At 47.0% G+C, this 23,221-nt stretch overlaps 1 protein-coding gene and 1 pseudogene across 3 annotated transcripts in view; one reads left to right on the forward strand and one right to left on the reverse strand.

The window, feature by feature from the left end:
- Positions 1–23,221, reverse strand: part of Arhgap39 (Rho GTPase activating protein 39) — an 88,412-nt gene that overhangs the window by 64,938 nt on the left and 253 nt on the right. Inside the window, exon 1 of one of the 3 annotated variants that reach the window (XM_029547747.1) lies at positions 23,169–23,215. The exons of the other annotated variants lie outside the window; for them this stretch is intronic. The gene's annotated coding sequence lies outside the window, so the exon portion shown is untranslated. Of the gene's footprint in view, positions 1–23,168; positions 23,216–23,221 lie in introns of those variants that run through there. 3 annotated transcript variants of the gene reach the window in all.
- LOC110334518 lies at positions 5,317–5,726 on the forward strand (annotated as a pseudogene).

A 23,221-nucleotide genomic window follows, 5' to 3' on the forward strand; every position in this document is an offset into this window, starting at 1 on the left:
AGACACTCCAGAAGTGGGAGTCAGATCTTGTTAAGGATGGTTGTGAGCCACCATGTGGTTGCTGGGATTTGAACTCTGCACCTTTGGAAGAGCAGTCAGGTGCTCTTACCCGCTGAGCCATCTCACCAGCCCATGTTCTACTCTTTCAAAGACACCAGTGACCATTAAGTTGTTAAAGCACTCAGCACTCCAGAAGTTAGATAGGACTGAGTTTTCTCAAGTTGCATATGAGAAAAAAATGTAAAATTAGTCAAAATTTAAAATTTTATGCTTCAAAATGCACCATTAAGAAAATAAAAAGATACCAGCGGTAGTGGCACTAGCCTCTAATCCCAGCACTGGGGAGACAGAGGAAGACAGATTTCTGAGTTCGAGGTCTATAGCGTGAGTTCCAGAACAGCCAAGGCTACACAGAGAACCCTGTTTCAAAAATCAAAATTAACCAACAAACAAAAGTGAAAAGATGAGTTTGGAGAGATGGCTCAGTGGTCGAGAGCATTTCCTGCTCTTTCAGGCTCTCTACCCTGGCTGTCCTGGACTCCCTCTGTAGACCAGGCTGCTCTCAAACTCAAGATCTGCCTGCCTCTGCCTCAGAAGTGCTGAGGTTGAAGGTGCGCACCACCACTACCAGCTCCAGGCTCATCCATTTTAATATTTGGCCTCTAGTTGGTGGAACTGTCTGGAAAAGGTAAGGAGGTGTGGTCTTGTTTCTGGGGGTGGGCTTTGAGGTCTCGAAAGGCTCCTGAGACTCCTAGTCCTTGCTCCCTGCCTCAGGAGTGTGGATCAAGATTAGGGTGTTCTTATGTATGAGAGAAAAATTAAAAAAAAAGATTGAGGGCTCAGCTGTTCCTTCCCTCTGTTACTATGGACTCTTAGTCCTCTGAAACCATGTGCCAAATTAAACACTTTCTTTAGAAGTTGTCTTGGTCATGGTGTTTTATCACAGCAAAGAAAAGATCTAAGACAGGGACCTCAGACATGTAGCATGTAGTCTTCCACCCCTGTCAGGTGCTAGTTAACACTTGTAAGAGCTAGTCAACATTCCCTCAAAACAGACAGTAATAAGGGTCCTTGGACCCCACCTGAGATTGCATCCCCATGGGCAGCCATTCGTATGAAGTCTTGCCCTAATTACAATGTCTCAGGAAGGGCTAAAATATACAAGATGGAGAAAGCTAATGGAAAGAAATGGGTGCACCATCTATCCCGGTATGGAGAAGCATCATCCAAGCAGTGAGTGATCTCCCCATGCAGCCACCGTGCTGCTCCCCACACGCCTGTAAGCAGCTCCCAACCTAAGTAAAGTAATTCAAGAAATCCAGTGGTACCCAGGATGGACTCTGGTGGAACCCAATGGTTCCCAGGATGGACTCTGGTGGAACCCAGTGGTCCCCAGGATGGACTCTGGTGGAACCCAATGGTCCCCAGGATGGACTCTGGTGGAACCCAATGGTCCCCAGGATGGAGTCGGGTGGAATCCAATGGTTCCCAGATGGACTCTGGTAGAATAGCATTTTGTTTGCTAGAATGAGTACTGCTTATGTCTCTTCAGGAACACAATTATCAAAACAACGATCATGATGACCTGAATTTAGGTTCTCAGAATCCACCTAAAAGCCAGATGCAGTGGCACATGCCTGTAACCTCAGCCCCAGGTAGATGGAGACAGGCAGATCCTGAGGGCTCACTGGCCAGCCAGTCTTGTCAAAACAATAAGCTCCAGATTCACTGAGAGTCTGTCTCAAAACATGAAGCGGGGAGGGGAGTGTTGCAGTGAGGCAGCCCCGTGGGTAGAGGTACTACCGCGCCTGGAAGGACTTGCAAGGTAGGAGAGCACCAACTCTTGCAAGTTGTAGTCTAACCTCCACACGCGCGCGCGTGTGCGTGCACGTGCACACACACACACACACACACACACACACGTGCGCACGCATGCACACACACGTGCGCATGCACACGCGCACGCACACACACACACATGCACACACGCACACGCACGCGCGTGTACAGACACACATGCACACAGTCACAAAATAACAATTTAAAACATTTTTTAAAAGGTGGACAGAATAAAGAAAGACCACCAACACATATTTCTGTCCTCCACATACACATGTACAGAGGTGAGCACACTTCCCATACATGCACGCACGCGCGCGCACACACACACACACACACACACACACAGATATGAAGGAAGACAAGAAAAATACCACAGCACCCTTTGGAGATCCCTGAAATCCAAGGCCAGGTTGCATGCTACAAGATCAAGGAAGTCAGGCTGGAGAGATGGCTCAGCAGTTAAGAGCACCGACTGCTCTTCCAGAGGTCCTGAGTTCAATTCCCAGTAACCACATGGTGGTTCACAACCATCTGTAATGGGATCCAATGCTCTCTTCTGATGTGTCTGAAGACAGCTACAATATACTCATATAAATATAAATAAATCTTTAAAAAAAAAAAAGATCAAGGATGTTGCCTAGAGCAGAGAGCAGGAGGCCTTCAGCTATTCAAGGTTTCTCAGTAGGGAGAAAAGGAGGAATAAGCCAGCCTTTGTCACTTCACTGTTTTGTGGCTTGGAGCTAATGGTGCCTGGCAAAGAATCAAATGCATGAGAAGGAAGTAGGAACCCGTGCATGCAGCCTTCTCTGTCCTGGACACTGTGTCTGCAAGGCTAGGTAGGTGATCTGCAGCAAGTCTGATGGGAAAGAAAGGCAGCTTTGGGGAGGCACTGCAGATAAGAGTCTTAGAGAACTCACCAAGAAGGCCACCTTCCCAGGCCACGTAAGCACTCCAAGTCTGTGAAGGGCCGCCTAGGGAAGGGGACAGAAGGAGCAGTGATGCAGACAGAACTAACTTTATCCCAACAGGAGGCCACTGCAGCCCAAGGAAGCATAAAACAGAATCCAAGCAAACGGTCGTCCTTGAGGAACCAGCAGGGAGGAGAAGGCAGCACCATGTGTAAGAGACTCGTGCCGGAGGAGATGGTAGGATCAGGAGAGAAGAGACGCGGTGAGACCCAAACGGCAACAGGACGCGCACCTACGATTTGGCCAGGGTAAGCTGCTATGTGAGAGCAAAGTACAAAAAGTTAAGTTTTTCACACTTACAGCTTTAAAACTGTCATCTCTCTCCGTGGCTACCTGCAATGAATGGATGGCCCACCACGGGACAACTGCTCACAGCAGGGACACTAGGAGGATGACATCAACTCTCTGACACTAAGAGGACAACATCTACATCAGTACAGCTGTGAGGCTAAGCTCTTGTGTCTTTCCCCCAGAGTGGTTAATTTTTTTAGTTTTTCCGAGTGATTTTTGTGTATGGCTAAAGTGAAAACCCACTTACAGACAGGTGGAAATCAAGGCAAAAGGAATTACAAAGCCACCTTATTAAGTGGCTCACAGCTGCAATACAGCACTCAGAGCCGGGCGTGGTGGCGCACGCCTTTAATCCTAGCACTTGGGAGGCAGAGGCAGGCGGATTTCTGAGTTCGAGGCCAGCCTGGTCTACAAAGTGAGTTCCAGGACAGCCAGAGCTATACAGAGAAACCCTGTCTCAAAACAAAACAAAACAAAACAAAAATACAGTACTCAGGAGGCTGAGGCAGGAGGATCATCAAAGTGCAGGGCTAGCCTAGGCTACATATTAAGCTGTAGGTTAGCCTGGGCTACAAAGACTGTCTCAAAAAAATAAAACAAGAGCAGGAGAAAAAGCTCAGTGTTGAGGGTACTTGCTGCTCTTCTAGAAGAGCCAAGATCTACTGCAAGCTAACACACAGCAGCTGTCTGCAGCTGTAGTACTGGAGTATGCACTGCACTCTCCTGACCTCTACAGCACCAGTCACGAATGCAGTGCACATATATACATACATGCAGACAGACAGACATAAACAAATATGCAATCAAAATATAGAAAACGCTTATATAAAAAGTATAACAGCAACAACAAAACCAGAAAGCACAGGCACATTAACAGGGACTCACAGAACCTACAGGAAGCTAGAAAATAAAGTACCACACTAGGCCTGATACTTGACATATCTGCTCAGAAAGAGCTGCTACATCAAAGGCAGGAGCCCCTTCGAAGGACACTACCCAACCTAACTCCTTCCACCATAAGCCCAGAACTTGTCTGCTCTGAATCACATTCCTACCTCCACCCACCAAAATGCCTACCACCAGAGAGACTCAGAAAACCAGGGCTGGCCTTCCTTCTCGGTGCATCTACAGTAACGTCGCTGCTGCAGAAGCTCACCTAACAATCTAAGAGCCATGCCATGCTGGTAGGAAGACAGAGCTGTCAGGGCTACGGTAGCACTTGGCTTCCAAGGAGTTCACTGAATACAGGCAGCAGAGAACTAGGGGTCTTTTAAATTAATTGTGGGTCGGGGGCAGAGACAATCTTGCAGGAGTCTGTTCTCTCTTCCCACCACACAGGGCATCAGGCTTGCTGGAAAGTGAACCTTTTTCAGCTGAGCCACCTCACAGGCCCAGGACTAGGGTCTAAAACAGGAAAGCCGCAAAGAGAGCCCCAGCTCCCACTCTCTGAGGCACTTCCAGACTTCCAATCCTAAGGGAACAAGTCTGAGCTCAGAGTCGGCCATAGATGAAACCAGAATGCTTAGGAAGAGCCCTAAGTACGTAGGCAGCAAAAGAAACTGCACAACTACACAGGAAAATACCAAGAGGATCCATAGTCAGAGCCTGGGGGCCCAAGATGCAAGGTAAGTAGAGTTAATTTCCCTCCTAAACAGAGTTAAACAAGTCTGAGCTCAGAGTCGGCCATAGATGAAACCAGAATGCTTAGGAAGAGCCCTAAGTACGTAGGCAGCAAAAGAAACTGCACAACTACACAGGAAAATACCAAGAGGATCCATAGTCAGAGCCTGGGGGCCCAAGATGCAAGGTAAGTAGAGTTAATTTCCCTCCTAAACAGAGTTTATCCTTTGTAAACGTTCTTCCAAGTCTGACCAAGGCTAAAGGTACAAGACCCTTAGTGAACACCAAGCGGGAAGACAACACCCCGGTTCCTGGCTATCAATCACACTGTTAAAAACCAATGGGGGGCAAGGGGCGGGGCTAAGAGATCCAGAGCCTGCATCAGGCTCCATTCCCAGCACTCACAGCTAACTGAAACTCCAGCCCCAGGAGATCCAATGCCCTCTTCTGGCCTCCATAGGGACCAGCACTCAAGTGCACAGATAGACACAGGCATATGTAATTAATAAAAATTGTTTTTAAAAAGTGAGGGGAGGCCCTCTCTGACTTCTCTCCCCTGGTAGCAGCTCTCCTGCCTTGGCCCCTCACCCTGAAAATGTATGCCTGCTCCAAGTTTGTCCCGCTCCCTCATCAGGAGCACCTCTCAGCTGCTGTCTACAGTGGAGTTGACACGACCACAGATGCCAACAGATGAGAGCCTCAGCAGCTTGGCGGTCCGGTGGCCTAAGACCTCACTTATCCCTAGCCGCAGCTTTCAAACCATTTCAAGGGTCAGCGACACAGCTGCCAAGTTCATTGGAGCTGGGGCTGCTATAGTTGGGGTGGCTGGCTCTGGGGCAGGGATTGGGGCTGTTTGGGGGAGTCTCATCATTGGCTAGGAACCCTCCTCTGAAGCAACAACTCTTCTACGCGATTCTAGACTTTGCCCTCCCAGAGGCCACGGGGCTTTTCACCATGAGAAGCAGCCATCTTCATCTCCACCTCCCATGGTTCTTTCGTGTCTAGTCTGCCCTTTATGTTCCTTTTCCTGTACCTCCCCAAGAAGGCTGGGGAAAGTGCTTGCCTCAGGTTTGACAGAAGACAAATAAATACTGTATTAATAAGAAAAAAAAAGTGAGGGGAGAAAACTGTCTGTGAATGTAATACGCTGGCCTTTCCAATGCCAAGCAGAGTGTCCAATCTCTAAGTCTGCCCACTTAGAGCATTCTTGGAACATAAATCTCACAGCTGTGACTGAAGCACAGCTGTGCTGTCCCCTCCCTCCTCTCTCCTCCTCTTCCTCTTCCACTCTCCCTCTCTTTTCTAGTTTTCTGTAATCTAGAGTGACCTTGAACTGTTTTCATTAATTATAGGGTTTTGATTATACAGGGCAGTGGTTAGTGGTACCTCTTAAATTTTCAGTGGCTCATCAAATTCCCCAATATTTTTTTCTACTTATGCATTCATTAATTCATGTAAAAAATATTTCTTGTGGGGGCTGGAGAGCTGGCTCTGGGGTTAAAAACATGTGTTCTTGTAGAGGACCAGAATTTGGTTTCTAACATGCACGTGGTAGCTAACTGGCTTTAACTCCAGCTCCAGAGGAGCCAATGCCCCTGCTGGCCTCCAGGACTCGGCATTCACACGGTACACAGACTACATGCAAGTAAAACACCCACACACATACAATAAAAACAAAGAGATTTTTAAATAAAAATTTGTTGTGCTCATACCAGGCTCTGAGCAGAGAGTAGTGAATAAAACCAGTGTGACCTGTGCCCTTTAAATAAGAGAGACAATAAGGGGTAAATAGATAATTACAAATTCTGCTAACTTCTATTTAAAAAAAAAAAAAAAAAAAGGAGTGTGTCCTCTGGAGAAGCATAGCAGGAAAGATTTGCATGTTATTCAGTAAGGGCCAACCTCAGGTCCAGGCTAAGACCCTGACTGAGAAGATGGTCAGAGTCTGAAGGAAAGGAGCTTTAGAGTCTGAGGGGGAGGTGATCAGGACCTGGAAAGGGAAGAAGGGCTGTGCCCAAGTGCTACTGTAGAGCTTAGAAGCCTTGGAGGAAATGCTAAGATTATAAAGTCAGGGGCTGGAAAGATGGCTCCACAGCCACTCTGCCAGAGGACCCAGGTTTGATTACCAGAACCCACCCCACATGGCAGCTCACAACTAACTGTAACTCTAGTTCTAGGGGATATCATGCCCTCTTCTAACCTTCAGGGGCAATGCACACATGTGGTACACAGACGTATATGCAAGTAAAACATCCACACAGATGAAACAAATCTTTTTTTAAAAAAACGAGATTGCAAATTTTATCCTATGAAAAAAGCCACTTAAGCATTCTAAGCAGGAGAACGGAGAACTGCATGGCATAATTTAAACTATCAACAAGGAATGATGGAGAATCAGCACCTCGACGATCAGTCTGTCTGCATCCCTCATGTGATGACTGGACTGGGGGTGGGGGGCACTATCCCACGCACAGCAGCCTGGCAGTCAGCAAACGGCCCCTTCATCGGAGCCAAAGGCTGGCCTCCAGCCTCCAAGCTGTAGAGCAAGCCAGAGTACAGGCCGCCTGTTCACATCCAACACAGGCCAGAGGAGGAGCAAAGACGTGCACAACAGCAGTGTGTGCACCTGCGCCTGCCCAAAGTGGCTGACGGTCTCCCACCACTTCGCCTGTCTCTGGAACTTTCCCAGCTACCTCTGGTTCATCTTTCTACAGACCACTCCCAGGACTTCCTCACAGATTTGTTACCACACTCAAAGCAGCAATTCCTTCCCTTTCTCAGCCCACATCCTTCTGAATAATTCAAACATCTCTTAAGCTTTAATCTACTCAGAAGGAAGAAGAAAATGGAAATAGCCAATCATCCCACAAAACAGCAGAGCCCTGCCATGGATGAGGATTCCATCAAAAAAAAAAAAAAAAAAAAAAAAAAATCACTGTGGTCCTGTGTTTCCTTACAGGAAACAGTCTATATACAGATTGTCATATTTAACAGTAGCATTCCTTAAATATGCATATGAAGGGCCTTTGAGCTCAGTGTTGTGAATGCCTTTAATCATATCACTTCAGAGGCAGAAGCAAGTGGATCTCTGTGAGTTCTAGGCCAGCTTGGTCTATACAGTGAGTTCCAGAGCAACCAAGGCTACGTAATAGAAAAGACCCCGTGTCTCAAAAATAAAAAAGTAAAACGACAATCCCCCAAATGTCCCAACACTCAGGCTTTTTTATTTTGGGGAGATTTTCTCCCCCCCCCCCCGCCCCGCAGGGTCTCACTATATAGTACTCACTGACCTGAAACTCACTGTGTGGACCAGGTTGGCCTTGAACTCATAGAGATCCACTTGCCTCTGCCTGAATACTAGGATAAGGGTACGTGCCACCATCCCTGGCTCACTTGTGCTTTCAAACCTTCTTTCTACCATATTATGTTTTGGTATGAATGGGTGTGAACATGCAAACCTACACATGTGAAGGGTCCACGGTGCAACCTTTCCATGACCTCTCCTTCTGTGAAACATGGAAATCCATACACAGCTTCAAAAGAAAACGCTGCTCTTAATTCAGGTTCCACATCCAACCAATCTGCCTTTGTGTCCAGACACAGAAAGACTGACAGTCTTTACTGCCTAAGACCCTGCAACACATCTGCAATGAAACGTATACCAGTAGCACCTTGGGAACAGGATCCTCTACTCTTCAGAGAGACCCTGAAATGACAATGACCTACCGTGTGTACCATACTTCGTCGTGTGGAGCTGCAGGGGCTCTTGGCATCACCTTTAGAACACGAGTAAGTTTTAGCTTTCCATCACTATAATGAACTATCCAATCATCATTACCTTATGGGAACAGAGAATTATTGAGGGTTGGGGAGATGACTCAGTGGGTAAAGTGCTAGCCACACAGGCATGAGAACTTGAGTTCAGAACCTCAGAACCCGTAGAAATCTGGATGCAGCAGCATACATCTTCAGTCCCGGTGGCCCAGCCTCCAAATGGGAAGCAGGCAGGAGATTCTCCAACACGGAATGGGCTAGTTAACCTGGGGTGTACAGAGTGAACAAAAGACCCTGTCTCAAAAACAAGGTGCAAAGCATGGAAGGCCACCAGAGGTTTCCTGACCTCCGCATGCATGCTGTGGTGCATGTGCCCATACTCAAAAACACAAAGATTTAAAGAACAAGAGGAAGCCAGGCGTGGTAGTGCATGCCTTTCATCGCAGCAGCACTCGCAAGGCAGAGGGGCTAGATCTCTGTGGGTCTGAGGCCAGCCTAGTCTATGTAGCAAGTTCCAGGTCAACCAGAGCTGCACACCCAGGGGGCAATAGGGGCTTGTGTATGATTCTAGAAAGATGGGCTATTGCTTTGAGCCTCCAGTGGGGATGCCAGAAGGCAATGGTGGGATGTGTGTCAGAGCAACCTGCTCCTACCAGAAGCCAGAAGGACTAGATGAGTCACAGCCCCACCATCCCCTTTCGATACATAAGGATCTTACTTGTTAAAGGTCTCCCCTTCCAATAATGCCATTGTGAGCATCAAGCCTTTACACAGGAGCCCTTGTAGGACATTCAAGACCCAAAATGCAGGGCTGAGAGTGAAAGCTCAGGCCTTTCATTCCGGCAATCGGGGGAGGCAGAGGCAGGTGGGGCTGTGAATCTGAGGCCAGGTTAGTCTACATAGTGAGTTCTAGGTCAGCTAGAGCTACAGGGTGAAACAATCAGTGGGTGGGGGCGGGGGGGAGAGAGAGAGATCCAAACTACAGTACAAATCAAGTGTGTGTATGTGTGTGTGTGGGGGGGTCTTGCCACTATCATCGATCCTGCACTACCATGGCTGGTCAAACACTCCATCTCTCATCCCACATTCACCTCCCCAAAGCTATGCAAGTAAAACCCCACTCATCCCGACACCTCCTAAATATGACCCTCCAGCTTGGACAACACAATGAAGCCCAGTGTTCGGCTTCCTGGCTTCTTCCTCATGGTGCCTTGGATCCCTGGCATACTTACATGGCAGAACAGCATCCTTGGCTCAGCTAGAGTTCCCCTTTCCATCCCTGCAGTTAAATAAACCACAGAAAAAGGAACTGAACAGTCTGTGTCCCCTTCCAAGCCCAGTATCAGTCATGTGTGGGCTGCGTGTCTTTCCCAGCCCCTTCCATGCTTTAATTTAAAGACTGGGTTTCTCTCTGTAGACCAGGCTGGTCTCATACTCAAGAGATCCGCCTACTTCCATCCTCCAAGTACTGGGGTTAAAGGCATGTGCCACCACCTCCAGGCATTCTTCCTTAAGATCCTCTTTGACTCTTCTTACTCCTCACTGAGAGCTCTCACAGGCTAAGTGGCCAGCCCACAGTCGCCACCTACTCACTCCCCACAGGAGCGTCCGCAATCCTCTCTTCTACTCTACCATTTCTTTCTCTCTTGGAATTATTGACTCTCTGCAGCAAGCATTCTAAAAAAAAAAATATCTTCACTGTCCACCTATAGCTTCTATCCTGTCTTCTCGGAAACACATTCCCAAACATGCTTTGTCCTCTCCTTTATATCTCCAAACCTCCTCTTCCAGATCACCAATAGCTCTGACATTGATCCAACAGCAGTTCTCCATCTTACTCACCTTACCTCACGGATCAGAGCATCTGCCCTCCCATTCCCAACCTCAGATTATCCCTTCCATCCTGTTATCTAGGGTGGACTACTCCTCCCTTTCCCTCATTTGCCACGCATAGCACCTTCCCCATAACCCTTTTCAGGAGATAAAGTATCTAATCATGCAAAAAAGGAAGACTTGAATTTGAACCTTAAAACTCCGTATTTGAAAACTGAGCTGGAGCCGGGCCTGGTGGCACAGGTCTTTAATCCCAGCACTCGGGAGGCAGAGGCAGGCGGATTTCTGAGTTCAAGGCCAGCCTGGTCTACCAAGTGAGTTCCAGGACAGCCAGGGCTACACAGAAAAACTCTGTCTCGAAAAACTAAGAAAGAAAGAAAGAAAGAAAGAAAGAAAGAAAGAAAGAAAGAAAGAAAGAAAGAAAGAAAGAAAAGAAAAGAAAAGAAAACTGAGCTGGAGATGGAGAGATGGCTCAGCTGTTAAGAGCACTGGTTGCTCTTCCAGAGAGCTCAGGTTTGATTCCCAGAACCCACACGGCCTTTTGCGACTTGTTTCAGAGGATTCAATGCCCTCCTCTGGCTTCCAAAGGCATCAGGCATGCGCGTGGTACCCATAAACTCAGAAAAAAACCATCCATATACATAACAAAACGTTCTTAAAAAGAAAATTAAAAAACAAAGGTGTGGTATCCTGTGCATGTAATTCCAGCCTTGAAGAGGTGGAGACAGGCAGATCTCTGGGATTCATGGGCCGGCTAGCCTAACCTGATCAGGCAACTGAGGGATGACATGAGACGTCGAGTCGTCTGGCCTGCCCACACACACACACACACACACACACACACACACACACACACACACACACACAGAGAGAGAGAGAGAGGGGGGGGGATATGAGAACATCATCTATGGAGTTCAAACTCTATACCCCATTAGCACGCTGGTGGAGCCCTACTCCACGCTGCCTTCATGCTCCCTGCACACAGGGGACAGCTGTAACTGTGGGCTTTGCCAAGTCTTCTCTCTCCAGAAGAGTTCCTCTTTCCCAGCTGCTATGCGCTCCTCAGCTCCAGTTCTGTTCCAATTCATGTTCTCTGTGAGTGAGCACACCTCACTCCAGCCCTCTTCCACCATGTCTGCCAGCAGGGCACAGTTTCACTCCTCCAAATGCAAGGATGGAGGCACAGTGAGAGTGGAGCCCCTCACCGAAACATCTCAGCAGCCAAGAGGCTTTCTAGACACACGCTATGCATTCAGACCGGGGGCCAGGGAGGGAACAAGTGGCTCAAAAATGAGTGTGGTGGAAACGGAAAGCTCTGGCCTCATGACACTTGAACCTGAATACAAGTTCTTCTAATTAGCTGTGGGACCTGAGTCTGTCACAACCTTTTACAGTCATAGGTCAGGAGCACTAACCACAAAACCTGTTCAGAGTAGAGTATATAATACCTAATGTATGCCCAGAAAGGCATGTGGAATATATAAATCAGATTACAATGGTCATATGCAATGTTTGTTTTAAAATATCTTTCTAGACTCTACATACGTTGACAGCATCTTCTGACAAAGCTGTGTTCAAGCCCTTCCAAGAGTACCATGCTCCTGAGGAAGATAGGGTTTATATAGCCCCAGCTGGCCTCAAACCAGTATTGGGATAGGTATATATATATATATCATCCCTAGTCCATAACAGCCATCCCATTCCCTTTAAAACCTCCTCTCAAATGGAAAAGAAAAGTTACTGAATTATTAAATTCCTGAAACCCTGCAAAATAAAAGGTTAGAAACAAGACTTATTTACTCATTTTTTCAAAAAGCATTTTCTTTGTATCATTTTATGCATATTGTTTTGCCTGCATGTATTCTGTATATTTTGTGTATACTGTATCCACAGGAACCAGCAGAAAGAAAGCACTGGATCCCCTGGAACTGTAGTTACAGATGGCTGTGAGCCACTATATGGTTGTTAGGAATTGAACCCAGGTCCTACAGCAAAACAGACAGTACTCTTAACCACTGAGCCATTCCTCTAGCCCCCCAAAATGGATTTTCATTAATGCATGCACAAAAAAATTTAAGTACAAAACATCTGAAATGAACATTATTTTTCATTTAGAACTATTAATCAAACAGAAGAAAAAGAACTTACATCTGCATTCGCGTACACGTATATTGAATATAAAACATCCCTACTAGGATAATGAGGATTGAAGACAGCTAGCAGCTACCAGGGAGAACTGGACAGCTAAAGTAGAAGGAGAGGAAGCTTTCAGCCTCAGTGTGCATGTGAAGATCTGAGTAATGCTGGCTGGAGACGGTTAATGCTGGCTGGAGACGGTCTTCCTTTACCCACTGACTACTTGCTGGCCTTCCCTTCTATGTTTGTAAGTTTTGCACATTTGCTCAAACACTTAGTATTAGAAAGAAATTCCTGGAGACTGGGGATACAGTTCAACTGTATCCAGAACCCATGTTAAAATAAATAAATAAATAAAAATGTGGTGGCACACACTTGTAACTCAGTGCTGGAGAGCTAACAGGGATGTGTCAAGAGAGTTAAAAAAAAAAAAAAAAAAAGGGGGGGCCCCCACTTGTAACTCAGTGCTGGAGAGCTAACAGGGATGTGTCAAGAGAGTTAAAAAAAAAAAAAAAAAAAAAAAAGGAAGCTGGAGGGATAGCTCAGCAGTTGACAGCACTAGTTGCTCTTGCAGAGGACCCTGGTGCAGTTCCCTTCTCTGTACCCACATAGTGGCTCACACTATGCATAACTCCTGTTCCAGGGGACCACACCCCATCAGGCACACAAGCAATGCACATAGTACATGAAGGCAAAACACACCCACAAAAAAGACTGAAAAGAAAAAGTGGATGCCACCTGAGGACTGACACCTGAAGTTTGTCCTCCAGCCCCAATACACACAAGCACTCACATATACATGAACACATACAAACACACAAAGACAAACTTTTAAGAGGCTCACTTGGAATAGAAAACCTAAAAATAAAATTGGGAAAGCAATATGTACTATCAAAAGGAATTATTTGGGAATAAATTTAATCACAATATAAAAATTATACAATGGAAACTGTCCAACACTGTTGAAATAAATCAGAGACCTAAATGGTAGTAGAGAGCCTATGTTCATGGATTAAGATACTATTCACTATTAAAATATCAACACCCCCGATTATATACAACAACAGTTCCTACCAAAGTCATTCTTGTGTGATTTGAAATAAATGGCCTGGCTGACCCTGAAGGTCCCATGGAAATTCTAAGACCCAGAATTGTTAAAACACTCTGGGAAAAGAAGAAGTGACAGACGCAGACCTCCTGACCTGGAAGCCTACTGCCCTGCTACAGAAGTCAAAGCATGGCACAGGCACGGGGACAGACAGAGCATTAGAGGGACAACAGTCAGGAAAAGAAAACTTCTATTTACAGTCAGGTGGTCTTTGACAAGGATGCCAAGACTATTCAATGGAAAAAGGAAAATTCTCCAACAAATGAAGCTGGAAAAGATGAATAGCCACACAAAGGAATAAGTTGGGCCCTGATTTTGCAATCTATTAAAAAATTTAACTCTGCCAGCCATTGTAGTACATGTGAGTCTCCCTGGCACTCAAGAGGATAAGAGGATCAGGGGTTCAAGGCAGGTCTCGGCTACATAGCGAGTCTGAGGCCAGCTTTAGCTAGACAAGATCTTGTTTCAACCCTCCATCAACACATAAATAGAAAAATAACTCAAATGGATCAAATACCTAGACGCATATATAACATACAAAGCAACATCCAAACAACAACAACAACAACAAATGCCAGTGCAGAGCTGGGCGGTGGTGGCACACACCTTTGATCCCAGAACTTAGGAGGCCGAGGCAGGCAGATCTCTGCATTCAGTGCCAGCCTGCTCTACATACAGGTCCAGTTCCAGAATAGCCATAGTCACAGAGAGAAACCCTGTCTCAAAAAGACTAAAAAGTCAGTACATGAACTAAAACCATACAATTCTTAGAAGAAAACACGGGAGTAAAATTTCTGTTATTTTGATTTCTGACACAGAGGTTTGTCATGTATCTCAGACAAGCCTTGAACTCACTACAGATCCCAACTAGTCTTGAGCTTCAAGCAAACCCCCTGCCTCAGCACCCAGAGTGCCACCATTCACCATATATCATCAACTTAGAGCTTCTCTCTTTCTCTCTCTGTCTCTCTCTTTCTCATGCACACACAGACACGTACCATACACATATGCACAAATATACACACAAACATACATATACACAGGCACATACATCTTATATATATCTCATACACACACATACCATATACACATATACTCATGAGCACGCGCATGTGTACACACACATAGTGAAAAATATCTGTACATCATGAGCAGGAACTTTTATTCCAAATATATGAAGAACATACAGTTCTGTAATAAAGACAACCAACTGAAGAGTAAACAGGGAGGACAGCTCAGGAGGACAGCAGATACCTGACACATGCCATGGATTTAATCCTTAGCACTGGAGAAGGAAAAGGCTCGGGGGCAGAGGGGTTAAAATCAGGAAAATTAAGAGTTCAAGTTCATCCTCAGCTATACAACAGGCTGGAAGCCAGCCAGGGCTACATTAAGCCCTACCTTAAATATAAATATAAATATAAATATAAATAAATAAATACAGTAAAAATAATTGAAACTTTTACATATTGCTGGGGGGGCAACGTAAGAAGAGGAAACTAATTTAAAAGACTTGGCATTTTCTCAAAAGTACACAAAGAATCAACATTTAGCAATTCTACTTCTATGTATATAACCAAGAGAACTGAAATCATGTGTTTATACAAAAACTTAACCGCAAGTATAAAGAATTGGCAGCATTTACATAACCACCAGCAAATGGAAGCAAACAGATGGACTCCAGTGTCCATCAATGGGTCGATGCACAATCTGTAGTCCGTCTCTGTCCAGGGTCTAGTGAGCAACAGGAGAATGGTGTTCTCACACACGTTATGGTGTACTGGGAAGTGCAATGCAGCCCCTCCTGCCACCTTGGAGCCTCACCGGCTTCTGTCAGTGGCTCGCCTGTTCCATCAACACAGCTGAACTATTTCTGTGCTTCCTGTTAGTCCCCAGACTCATTCCTAACACAACAGCCTGGGTGATGTTTCACGTCTGAGTGCAGGCTGACTGACATCACCTGTCATCTCCTGGGTCCTCCGGGATAATTCCCCAGAGCTATCTACCACGAGTAACTCCACACACCCAGTCTCTCCTGAAAGGCTATATTTGGTCTCACTCCTGGAAGGCTAGCCCTGGCCTCCAACTCAGAGATCCGACCGCCTCAGCCTCCCAAGTGCTGGGCTGGGATTAAAGGCGTGCGCCACACCTGGAGCAGCAGCTAAGCTTGTTAATGCCAGGCAGAGCTCTTCATATATCAAGCAGGTGCTAATTCCTACTTGTGGATGCATAATGTTGGAACCTACCTAGGGATCTGGAGAGATGGCTCGGTGGTTAAGAGCTTCTGTACTCTTCCAGTGTACGTCTTCCAGCACCCACACGTCAGCTCACAAGTACCTGCAACTCTCTAATTCTGGCGGATCTGACGCCTTCTTCTGGCCTCCAAGGGCACCACGGAGCTCATATATACATCAGGCACACGTACAAACACTCATATACATAAAATGAAAGTAAACCAATCTTTTAAAAGGGAGAAAAGGAACCTGCCTGGTCAGTGTGGAGCACAGCTGTGTCACCTCTGTCAGGGCCACAACCCAAAGGCCACTACCTGAGCTCCGAGGGTCACTGACAGCACTTCCCAGTCGGCTATGCGAAGCCGGCAACCAATGTGGATTTTGAGCACAATTTATCATTTAAAATGCACTGACCAAGGACGCACAGTAACTTCACTAAGTTCTAATACTGCACACAAGTGAAGCGAATAGATAAAACTGTAGCTGGCAATCTGTCAAACCTTTGCCTCTGATTATCTGTGCCCTGACTCCACACTGGAGATAAGGGTGGAGATAAGCTCCCCTTCAGAAGACACTCTCAGTTCCGTAAGGTGTAAACGCTGGCTGTGCTGTAAGCAAGGTCCCAGATACCTGCCTTCCTCCTCCCACTGGCTCCACACAGAAGCTGCTGGAGGAGAACCTCACACTGGCTGGCTCCTTCCTTCCACCTAAGGTATGCTCTTCTGGGGCCTGCGGAACAGCTCAGGCTCGGTCACCAACAGCCCTCTGTAACAAGGCCACCATTCCGTACACACCAGCCTAAAGTGTGCAACCCTTAAGCTACAAAAGCCTCCTATGAGTGTGTCAGGCAGGCTACTGCTCCATGCCACCCACAGATTGTGAGCACAATTCAATTCTGTGTGCCCAACAGAGACCTGGACTGTGTCCTTCACCTCTAGGCACTTGAGTGGCAAGTTGCTGGTACACATCAGGTGGCAAGAAAGACTGGAGTAAAAGCAGGCCTGGCAATGTAGAACCAGACACTAGGACTGTGCCCAGCAATTGAGAAGGACGACCCTTAGCCACGGCCTTGGGCAGGAAGCTTTGCACTTTTCTAGGAGACACCTCGGGCAGATGTGCATCCCTACAGAACCCACAGGAGAATTTCTGAGATCCATAGTGTGTCTCTACAGCTTTTAGAGGCCAGAGCTGCTTCTAGTACTCTTGGCTAAAAAAACCCCGAGGATTTCAGAACACAATCAAATACGAAATATAAAACAAAAGGTCAGCATCGCTGAAATCAATAGAAAACAACAGGCAGAGTTCTGGAATTTACTTTACCTTAACTAGTAACATAGGCAGCGCACAATCTGATGCCTTTAATAGCAAGAGGTTTGTGGGTGAGGGAACTTACTGTGTGTGGGTCTGAGCACAATCCTGACATCTGGGAAAATGCCCTCCACCAGAGTCCCAGGGAATGGCAGAGAGGGGACATACACACACCACAGAGAGAGGGGGTGGGGAGGGAGAGAGGGAGAGGGAGAGAGAGGGAGAGAGGGAGAGGAGAGGGTAAAGACTGGAGCGGCAGGGCAGGGCTGCCACAGTCATGCCCACACCTGGCTGGCAGCTGTACCCCACACTCTTTACTCTGCCACTGCTGCACACTGCTCCCTAAGAACAGACTGCAAGAGGACAGAAGTGTCCTGCTGGCTCCTCAGTCTACTGATGAAGCTCATGCACAACCCGCCTCACAACAACCCTGCACAGCGGACGGGCAGGACAGTGATCTAGCTCACAAGCAAAGCTGAAGCTCAGGAAGCGATTCGCAACAAAGCGTAACCAAAGCTTTCACCCAGACCAGACTGGGCGAACATCTCAGAGACTCTGCCTCAACACAACCCCACGGTAGACAGAGCCTTTCTGATTCCCACCTGGGGAACATTTCCTTGAAAAATCCGAGTCATTCTAGTTTTAACCCCTCCAATGAGACAGAATTCATGTACTGCCTTGGACATGTCTCTTCAAAGCAATATAATTAAGACAGGTCAGAAAGATTTCAAAAGGAAAGGGTAGAAACACAGGTTGCGTGTATACCATGCACTTTCAAAGCATCTGTAAGATGCTCATCGCCTGCCTGCGGGGAACTAAGATTCCCCAAGAGACCAACGTTCACCAAGCACCTGTGTACTTCTTCACCACCATCTGAAACTATTAAATAAAATTAAAAGTTTTAGGAAGCAAAATGAAGTAAATGTACACAAAATCAAACAGTTTAAACTTCAGAAAAGTAAAAGGGGCGGGGGGGAAAAGGCCCAGTTAACTAGGAGCAGCCAGAGTAGCCAAAGCAATACAAAAATAGCAGGCCTGGCTGAGCAGTAATAAAGACTTTACTGCCAAAAGAGACCGGGAGAGGGGGGCAGGAGTGACTACTTGTACATTTTACCTTCTGAGCCCTAGAAAACTCGTCTGGCCTTTCTTTCTGTTAAGTTTTTGTTGTTGTTGGCTTATTCATTTGAGATGTTATTTATTTTTATTTTATGTATATAGATGTTTTCCCTGCATATATATCTATGCGCTGTGTCCAAAGAACCAAGAAGGGGAGGGCATTGGATCCTCTGGAGTCACAGATGACACTTAGCCTCCACGTGGGTGCTGGGAACCGAACCCAGGTCCTCTAGAAGAGCAGCCAATACTCTTAACCACAGAGTCATCTCTCCAGCCCAGTGTCGGTTTTCTTTGAGATGGTGTCTCACTATGAATCCCTGTCTGGCCTGGAACTCACAGAGATTCACCTGCGTCTGCCTCTGTATGCTGGAATTAAAGACGTGTAGCATCACCACTGCCCAGACACATATTTATTCTCTGTATGCATGTGTGGACATGTGGAAGGCAGAGAACGTCTTCTGGGAGTCAGTTCGCCCCTCCACTATGGGAGTCCTGGGAACTGAACTTGGGTTATCAGGCTTGCTGGTAGTAGGTCTACCTCCTGAGCCATTTCACCAGCCTTAAAAGTTTATTTATTTAGTTATTATTATTATTTTGTTTTGTTTTGTTTTGTTTTCAAGACAGGGTTTCTCTGTGTAGCCCTGGCTGTCCTGGAACTCATTTTGTAGATCAAGCTGGCCTTGAACTCAGAAATCCGCCTGCCTCTGCCTCCCGAGTGCTGGGATTAAAGGCGTGCGCCACCACGCCCGGTTACTTATTATTATTATTATTATTATTACTACTACTACTACTACTACTACTACTACTGTGTGTGAGAGAGGGGGCGGGGAGAGAGGGAGAGAGAGAGAAAGAAAGAGAGAGAGAGAGAGAGGAAGGAAGGCTGTAGGGTCACAGTGGGAAGTAAATCACATGGCATAAGAACAGAGGTCAGAGGGGCCACAGAGGGAAGTGCAGCACATGGCATAAAGACAGAGGTCAGAGAACAACTTTGTAGAATCACTTTTCTCCTTCTACCAGATAAGACCCAGGATAAATTCAGGTCACCAGGTTTGGTGGCAGCTGCCTTTAGAATTGAGCCATCTCTCTGGCCCTCTTTCATGTCTTTTCTCTATTTGACATGGTGTATCATATAACCCAGTCTGGCCTCTAACTTGCTATTTAACACTGGATAACCCTGAACCTATGATCCTTCTGCCTCCAACTTCCCCAGAGTATTGAGATGACAGGCATGTGCTACCATACCCAGTTTTATGAAGTGTTGGGGCATCAAATCTGGGGCTTTGGTCACACTAGGCAAAAATTACACCTGGCCTCTCTCCTTTCCAAGATCCATGTTTTTGACAGTAAACTCCACATACATCCAAGTAACTGCACATAGATTAGCTGTTCTATTTAGAAAGTAATGAATAAGCAATGCTTGAGGGGTGCTTGTATAGAATATTGAAAATATTTCCAATGCTGATTATTATGATTTTGCCACTGAAAACTTAAAAGTTAAAAAAAAAACTACCACTGAATCAAAAAATACAGACACACACAGATATACAGACATACACATATACACACATACAAACACACACATACTCAAATACACACACAGACAACACATATCACACACACAGACACACCACATACACACACATATACACACTACACATACATACTACACATACATATACCATACAAATATACACACATACAAACATACCTGTACCACACACACAGACACACCACATACACACACATACACACAACCCATACACACTCAAAACACCAACGGAGAGGAACAAACAGGTGATGCCTGGCTCTTCTCAGTACACTGTAAAAAGGTTAGTATGCATTCTCCATGAGACAATGAACACAGAGAGAATGACACATCACTATAACTCACAACAGATGCCAATAAAGTTCACTTATGTCACTGTAACAGCAGAGACGGACAGGACAGTGGGCATAGCTAACCTGTGTGAGTTCAAGAAGACACACCTAGGGTTTCAGGTCCTGATCACTGTAGCAGCAGACATGGGCAGTGCTAAGCCAGGTGAGGGGAGACTCCCTAGCAGGATGCTCACAGCTGCCCTAGGACAAGGTCCAGGTCACACTCTGTCACAGAGCACAGGAGTACCTGGGACATAAAGCTGGGGACAACTCAAAGAGCCAACAAGAGACCGAACAGGGCGGCACAGGAACCACAGGGGTCCGTAGCTAAGGGGAAACGTTTTTTTATCTGGAGAGGTAAGAAAGGAGCTATGGGGAATGGGGCTCAGGAGCCAGTAACCACCACATTCTGTCCCTGCACATCCATGGCTGGCTGCACATCTAGTCTATCTCAGTGAACACAGCTTTGTGGCAAAATAAAGCCTCACCCAAAAGGCCAATTGTGAGGACTGCTTGTAAGACCCAGTAAAAGGGTTTTGCTAGTCAAAGTGGACATTTCAGCACAGTTTAAGGATTTTTTTTTTTCCCTCAACAGCATCAAGGAGATCAAGCCTGAGGAGAGGCTGCAATAGCCAGACCGTGAAACTAAGCATGGACCTGTGAGTCTTTGTTGTGTGCAATTCCTAACCCACGGCCCTCTGCCCCAGCAGGCATATGGCAGAGGCCAGAATGAAATGGGACTACTTTTTTCTTTTGTTTAAAGACGTGGTCTCATATAACTCAAGTGGTTCATATAACTCAGCTTGGCCTCAATTCTCCTTCTTTCTCCTCCCAAATGCTGGGCACCAGATCCTTAGAACAAACAAACAAACATTCTCACCCTCACTGCCACAAGTCTCAAGACCTCACTTAACTTTTCTATCAGAGTAGGAATGCTATTTTCCCATTTTCCAGAGTAATCCTGAGATAAAGAGGGGAAAGTGATGACTGGAGTAACTGTCTCCTTGGAAAGCACAGCAATCCCCTTCACTTTGGTTAAAGCCTGTCTTAACTTCTTCTGGTAATTCACCAAGGCCTGTTACCATGCAGGTAATACCTGGCTCTCATCTTGTTACTTACATCTTCGGTGTCAAAGTTTATTTTAATAAGGTTACCTTTCTCAATTCAGAGGTGACCCTGTGAAGTACGACACTGTAGGCCTGAATGCCACCGATCTCACGTCTCCCAGTCAGCACTGTGGCCTTCTGGGTGGTGCATGAGATGCTTCCTTACCAAAAACACTTCTAAATCAACTCTATGCAATTCATTTATCTAAGTGTATAAAACTGTTCTTTTTTCTTTAGAAAGATTTGCTTCCAACCAGCTAGATGTGTGTCAGTGTGTGAGGGCTGAGAGATAGCTCCTAAAATCTATCCTCTGACCTCTACTCGATGGAGCTGGCACAAACATAAAATGAAAATAATTAAACACACACACACGAGCACATACACACAAAATGAAAATAATTACATTCATGCACACACACGCGTGTACACATACATAGGTACTTTGAGCCAAGCATGGCAGTGCCAGACAAGATCATGAGTTTGAAACCTGCCTGAACACATAGCAAAACCCAGACGAAATTACAATTTTAACACACACACACACACTTAGTTTATGCACTTTGTAGCACACAGTCCAACCTATACCTAACCCTGACAGCTTGCAACTTAGTAGCAAGAACAATTCCTGACACTCAAAACTTCCCAGGTGTGAACATTTTTACAACTCTTAAGTCACAGAGTCCTCACAACAGCATTCTGAGACCAACACTATTAGTGTACCCATTTTACAGCCAAGAAACCAAAGGCAGAGAGACCTTACCTAATACCACAAAGCCAGTAAAGGAGGAGTCATGACTCAAGGGCGGTCAGTCTGGCTCCAGAACCAGCACTCATTTTCACTCTGCTCCAGCCTCTTACAAGACAGCTGATTAGACCACGAGCTGGAAGGAGCCACATCTCTCCATTCCCTCCTAGGCACTCAGAATCCCTTAAAGACTGGCTTTCCGGACTATCCAGTCACACCTCTCCTTCTTCTAATTCCCTTCCCCCCACGTTCGTTGTAAAAAGGGGAGCCAGGGACAAAACCACCTGCTGTTTACAGACTGCGCCCAGGACGCAGTGCTCAATTGCCCTCCCTAGCTCCCAAAGACAAACGTCCGTATTGTCTGCACCACGGGAGGAACTGAAGCCTTGCAACTGTACGTTTTTCTGCAGAGGTCACTGGAGGCCTGGCCAACCCGAACGACACTGAAGGGGGAGGGGGTCCAGCCGCATTTTTGCGGCTGAAGGTTGCGTAGCGCCCACAGCAGCTGCGGTGAGCAGCAGCATGGAACACACCCACAGCTGCCGCGCCCGAAGCGGGCAGCACGTTTTAAAATAAAGACAGCCTGGCCGGGATGCACAGGCTGCCGGCTCGCAGCCCCCACCCACCCCAACGCCTGCCAAACAGCAGGCGCCCAGGGAGTTCCAAGTCTGAAAGGCCGGGGAGAGGACCACCCGAGCCTGCCGCAGAGGCCCTGCCGCGAAGCCAGGGCGCACCGCGCGCAAGCAAGCCACGACCCGACCCAGAGACGCCCACCGACTGCCGGGCATCGCGGACAAAGCCAGGCCCGCAAGATCCTCGCTCGGCAAGCACCATCTCTCACCACCCCCAAACGGACCGGAGCCCAGTGCACAGGAAGGGCACAAGCACACCACCGGCTCGGGGCCTGGACACAGAACGCACGTACACCTGTCCTCGGGCTGACTACACACACCTGTCTGCAGGCCGGGCACCCTCACATCTCACACCCACCATCAGGTCCACCCCAACCCCAACCACCTCAAGCAAAGGGCTCTCACACAACTATCTTGGTCAGGGACACACACGCACTCACGCCCATCCAAAGGCCGGGCACGCGTGCAGACCATGGCACCCTCACACCCACCACCCTCGGGCCCCTGCTCTTACGCAAACCCGCCTTCCCACTCCCTGGCCCTCGGCCGCGGCGTCCTCGTGCGGACCCTCCCCTACCGGGTCACCTGGGGCCCCGATTTCTAGCACAACTGGATTGGGGGGGCCTCCGC

Source organism: Mus pahari, chromosome 17 (assembly GCF_900095145.1).
Source record: "Mus pahari chromosome 17, PAHARI_EIJ_v1.1, whole genome shotgun sequence".
In the NCBI taxonomy this organism is placed as follows: Eukaryota; Metazoa; Chordata; class Mammalia; order Rodentia; family Muridae; genus Mus; species Mus pahari.